Source organism: Mastomys coucha, unplaced genomic scaffold (assembly GCF_008632895.1).
Source record: "Mastomys coucha isolate ucsf_1 unplaced genomic scaffold, UCSF_Mcou_1 pScaffold1, whole genome shotgun sequence".
NCBI classification, from domain to species: domain Eukaryota; kingdom Metazoa; phylum Chordata; class Mammalia; order Rodentia; family Muridae; genus Mastomys; species Mastomys coucha.
The window spans coordinates 62,063,045-62,069,314 of NW_022196891.1; the positions used below are offsets into that span (position 1 = coordinate 62,063,045).

General features: G+C 38.9%; 1 long non-coding RNA gene across 1 annotated transcript; it reads right to left on the reverse strand.

Annotated features, from left to right (window-relative positions):
* Nucleotides 1–3,494: 3,494 nt before the first annotated feature.
* On the reverse strand, nucleotides 3,495–5,883 carry LOC116070844. The gene is made up of 2 exons (XR_004110588.1): nucleotides 5,761–5,883; nucleotides 3,495–3,857 (listed from the first exon to the last, which is right to left on the reverse strand). It is a non-coding gene; the product is annotated as an uncharacterized LOC116070844 (long non-coding RNA).
* Between the last annotated feature and the right edge of the window lie 387 nt (nucleotides 5,884–6,270).

The window sequence follows — 6,270 nt, forward strand, 5'->3', positions numbered from 1 at the left end:
TGTCCAGCCCCAGCTTCCAAGTCGCTCCCAAGCAAAGGGGGGTTGGAGAACACACTCAACACAATATGTTATTTCATATTTTTAAATTTACATTGCTGCTATTGAATGGAGTGAGAATGAACCACACATTATTTCTTAGTGGATAATGTGTACCTCTTCTCTCCAGATGTTGTCATATTTGTCAATATTTTCTCCTTACCTTTCCAGTTTTATGGCTTTAACATGATTCAACATGTGAGCTCTTTCTTGGGACGCACTGTGTTCCCAAACTTCAGGGGTTTTTGCTTTTTGTTATGTCTTTTGGGGTTAAACATTTCAAATATCTTACCCAATATCTTATTTGCTCATCCAAATGCTTTAAAATGCAGTATTAAGTCATCTAATTTTATCCTCCCCAATTTCTTTCCCGCTCATAGTGTCTATTCTTTACATGTTGATAATGTACTCTATGCTTTATATATGTTATATATAACATATATTATACATGTAACATAATATATATTTCAACTTAGCTTCACTACTGATATAGTTCAACAAATATATGTTATATGTAAGCATTTCAACTGAGATTCCCTGATTTTTTTGTTTTTAATACTGCATGTTCCTTTCCTCCTGTGTTTTGAATGTAATCATCATGATTATCTTTCTTTTTAGTCTGCTTCGTTGTTCTGTTGTAACCTCCCAGTGGGAAGTCCAGCACAAATATTGTGTGTTTGATTTCTCTGGCTATGGTAGAACTTTCCCTTTGTCTTTTATGGATTTGGATTGGGTCTTCACATTCAATAGAGCTTTAGTTGTAAGAATCTCGATGCTTCTATGGGAAGGTATTTTCCATTAGAAAATATTAGCGTTTGTTTTTGTCAGGTACTTTTTTAGTATTACCAATCTTGACCAATGACTTATGTTTTATATTTATAAAGAATGCCCAAAGAAGGCTTAGCAGAAACACAAATTCTGTTTTTCTTAAAGTAGGAAAACAACTGGAAAAAGGACACCAAGGTTTGATTCAAAGCGCTACAGATCTTTTGTTGGATTCCCCTACTAGAACGTTCTTCACTCCTCTGTTGAAGGACATCTGAGTTCTTTACAGCTTCTGGCTATTATAAATAAGGCTGATATGGATATAGTGGAGCATGTGTTCTTACTACATGTTGGAGCATCTTCTGGGTATATGGCCAGGAGTGGTATTGCTCTGTCCTCAGAAAGTACTATGTCCAATTTTCTAAGGATCTGCCAGACTGATTTCCAGAGTTGTTGTACCAGCTTGCAATCCCATCAGATGTTCCTCAACAGAGGGATGGATACAGAAAATGTAGTACATTTACACAATTGAGTACTACTCAGCTATTAAAAACAATGAGTTTATGAAATCCTTAGACAAATGCATGAAAATATCATCCTAAGTGAGGTCACCCAATCACAAAAGAACTACATGGTATGCATTCTCTGATAAGTGGATATTAGCCTAGAAGTTTGGAATACCCAAGATACAATTCACAGACCACATGAAACTCATGAAGAAGGATGACCAAAGTGTGGATACTTCAGTCCTTCTTAGAAGGGGGAACAAAATACCCATGGTAGGAAATACAGAGACAAAGTGTGGAGCAGAGACTGAAGGAAAGGCCATCCAGAGACTGCCCCACCTGGGGATCCATCCCATATACAATCACCAAACCCAGACACTATTGTGGATGCCAACAAGTGCTTGCTGACAGGAGCCTGATATAGCTGTCTCCTGAGAGGCTCTGCCAGTACCTGACAAATACAGAAGTGGATGCACTCAGCTAACCATTGGACTGAGCACAGGGTACCCAATGGAGGAGCTAGAGAAAGGACCCAAGGAACTGAAGGGGTTTGCAGTCACATAGGAGGAACAACAATATGAACCAACCAATACCCCCGAGCTCCCAGGACCTAAACCATCAACTAAAGAGTACACATGGTTGAACTCATGGCTCTAGCCACAGATGTAGTAGAGGATGGCCTTATTGGTCATCAGTGGAAGGAGAGGCCCTTGGTCCTGTGAAGGCTCTATGTCCCAGTGTAGAGGAATGCCAGTACAAGGAAATGAGAGTGGGTAGGGGATTTTCTGAGGGAAAACCAGGAAAGGGGTAACGTTTGAAGCATAAATAAAGAAAATATCTAAAAAAAAAACAAAAAAAAAAAAAAACAAAACCTTCCTTCAGGACACATACAGTATTCTATCTATTGCAGAAATTGACTCCTAGAAGACCCTCTTTGTCATATAAAGTTTCATTCAAAAGTATATTTGAGACATACCTATGAATGAAACATACTGTTTCTTAAGTGTGAACTCTGTACAACTATGCTGTATTAATTATTTTTTATATGGTGGATGATGAAGGATAGATCTTTCCCCCTCTCCTTTTGATGGAATATATTTTCATGTTCTTTATCTTACTGCCTTGGTTGACTCACACACACACACACACACACACACACACACACATATCTGTAGTATAGCATAAAAATGAGAAACTAAGTTTTTGTAGGTTAAATAAGATATTGTTGAAATATGTATGTGCATTTGTGTGTGTGTGTTATATAACACATATGCTTTAAAGCAGGATTTACCTCTATCTTGCTGATCTGTATTTTCTTGTAAAAACATTTATGTCCGTTAGTGATACCTTTCAATATTCATTTACCTTTGGGATTCCTGGAGCAGCCAAACATTGATTAGAATGTTTCCTTGATTGAGAAGGCAAGCAGAACTTTGGGCCAACACAGTGTACATAATAAATGGCAATCAGACTAAATAGACATTTTAGATTAAAAATCAACAGTAAATCTTTGAGGTTATGAGCTTGGATGAGAAGGGAGCCTATGCAGTTAACATAGATGAAGGACAGACTATGGAGTAGCTGTAGGCAACTGAAGAAGCTTTTCTCTATTTTAAGGAAGGAGCTATTTAATGTAGAATTTAAGCTATAGTAGAAAACATGGCCCTGATAGCTATATGATGTTTTTCTTCAAGAAAAGATATAAAATGCATCTGTATGCTAACATAAAATGAGAAGCTAAGTTTTTGTAGGTCAAATGAGAAATGATTGAAATCTAAATCCAGTCTGAGGGTTGGAGAGATGACTCATAATGTTAGAGCATTGCTCCAGAGGATCTAGATTTGGCTCACAGCACCCACACACTCACAGCACTCATTACTACGTGTAATTCCAGTTCTAGGCAATCTAACACTCTCTTTCAGCTTCTACAGGCACCTGCATGCACATGATGCTCATAAAGACATGCAAATACACACACACACACACAGACACACACACATACACACACACACACACAGAACCCAGATCATCTTTTTTCTTTCTTTTTTTCATAATAGAAGTTATGTTGTATAAGAAAAGATAATAAAAAAAATCACATTGAAGCTGAACAAGTCAAGCCAACAAAAGGAAAAGAATCCCAAGAGTAGTCACAAGAATCAGAGACCCACTCATTTACACACTCAGGAGTCTGATAAAAATGCTAAACTGAAAGCTGTAATAGATAACACAGAGGACCTGGTGCGGAGCTGTGCAGGCCCTGTGCTTGCTGCTGCAGGATCTGAATTCATATGAGCTTTGCTCAGTTGATTCAGATGGTCTTGTCCTCCTGGTGTCCTCCTGGTGTCCTCCATCTCTCCAGACTCTTCCACTCTTTCTTCATTCTCTTTCATGGGGTAACTGGAGCTAGGAGGGGAGGGATTTGATGGAGATGTCCCATTTAGAGCTGAGTGTTCCAAGGTCTCACGTTCTGTGTAATGTCTGGCTATGGGTCTCTGGATTTGTTCCCATCTGCTGCAGCAGGAAGCTTTTCTGATGCTGGATAAATATGATCTATGACAATAGCAATAATTTCATCAGAAATTATTTTTATTGTTACTTTTTTATTAGATCAGTAGTATTTGGTTTTACCCTAGGTCTCTGGGCCATGTAATCTTTGGTTCTTAGCTACCCAAGCAGTACAGGGTATAGGTTCCAGTTTTTGGAGTGGTCCTTAGGTTAAACCATACATTGGCTAATTATTCCCACAAGCTTTGTGCTACCATTGTCCTAGCATATCCGTTTGGAACTTCAGATCTGAGTGTTAGGAAAACAGTAAAGCCTGATAAAGCAGATGATGGTGGACCAAATAAGATGGGTATTGAAAGACAAAATATTTGCTGTTTTCAACCAATGTATTTCATCACTCACAGAGAAGTATGCCAGAGGTTTTCCAAAGTTCTAGATAACTTGGGTTTTCAGTCCATGTAGGTATCATTTACATTGTTACCTTCCTGCTTTGATTGCAGGACAATGGGGTTTTTATCATAGGGTTGTGTATGTTTCTCAAAGACCAGTTTTACAAATATCTGAAAAGCTTTTTAAATTTTTTAATTTTTTTTTTTATATTTTAAAGTTAGACCACTTAATCTGATTGGAAATAACCATTTCTACAAATACATCTATGTGACTTTTGAAAGACCCTGCTACTCTTTCCCTGTGACCTTGTGAAGTATACTTGGTTATAACTATCTTTATTTTTAATACTTCATTTATTCCATGCATTTATGCCAGGAGGGAAAGACACAGTAGAGAAATCTTTTGTCCCCAGGTGTTTATGATGTTGAAAGTCTACTTAAGGATTTTGAGTTTAGGTGAACCAGCATAATTGCACCAGCCAGGCAGAGTAGACAGCAGTGGTACAGTACAGATGTTCTCTTAGTTGTATGCCTATGATTCATCATGAGACGTGCATGTACCTTCATACATCCAAGTAATGCACTAACCCATGAGTTTTTTCTTCTTTCTCTTATATGAAGTTTGATTTGTATAATATATATATAAGCAGCAATAAATTTTATCATTAATGTACCAATAAAACACATTACCCTGACAATGACTATGTTCTTCATTCTTCTAGCCTCTGCCATAGGATTTTTTTCTTCTCTGTTTCTCTCACAGCCTTGGGCATCCATCTGACCATGACTGACAAGGCTGTCAAGGCTCTAGGGGATGAATGCTACATTTCTGTCAACACCTCTGACCTCTTTTCTTGGCGGGTCTGTTTAATTACCTAAAATCCAATTCAATGGCTGGTTTGGTACTTTCCTTGATTATGTAAAATCACCTGCAAGTTACCATGTTCAAAAGTGGCACGAATTTGGTCAAACTACACATTCCTTAGGTGTCCCCATAATTTCCCAATCACATTCTCTAGTTTGGGTCATCCTCCTTCACTATTCTATTTCATTTTAATACCATTACCAATCTTTTTGGCTCCTTTTTCTGAGTATATTGAAAGACTTACCATTTTTTACATTTTCCTAAGCCATTCTTTCGGATCCAAATAGCTATGTTAGTCTCTTAACTGCTCCTAATCTCTTCTAGTGGTGCTGAGTCATAGGAAAGCGTAATTCATAGCATGTCACTCGTTTGCTCAAGACAGTCCACCAGCTTCAGCTGGTGTCTCCTAGTCTTCAGAAGAAAGCCAAAAATCCTCTCTGAGAAGGTTACTACAGTGGTTAGGGTCAGATCCTGGGTCCTGGCAGCTCTAACAAGCCAAGCTTAGCCGCTGCTCTTGAAAGGCCATCTACACAATTAATAGGGAAGCACAGAGAAAGAACATTTGCTTTTTCAATGTGACCACATTAGGAAGAGGAAGAAAGAATTCCATTGACAGCCCTCTGTGGCTTCCAAGTCATTTTGGGGGCCTCGACATGAGGTTTAGGTTTAAATAGAGATCAATAGATTTACCTACCTAAGCAGACTTGTTCGAAGTGTGACCTTGCCCATCTCTGTGGTCTCAGCAACATCTCTCCTGCAATGTGCTCTATTTTTAGGACAGTGAGAATCTTCTTCCAGGAGACAGGCTCTCACTCTGCCTAATGCCAGGGCCTTATCCTTCTCCTTCTTCCAGCATAACACCTCTGAGGAAATTCCAACAGCCTGGTGACCAAAATAGGAGCTGGGGGAGGGGCAGGGAATGACAAGTCTTTCTTTAGAATAAATATCTCCACTCCTGCCATGCTGGTTAGATGATGGTTATGTATCCTTGTTAGCTTTTTGATCAAATGACAGACCAAACTTCCACGCTGCACCTTTCCTCAATGTGGCCTAACTGTGCTGACCATATTGCTTGGAAATGCCCTGCAGTTTCCTGCATCAGGGACCATATTCCATCTATGCCGACTGTGAAAGACACTCTTGTCCCAGACAGAATCCATTCCAGCTCCTCACTTTCCTAAAACAAGGATCGGAAAAGAGACGC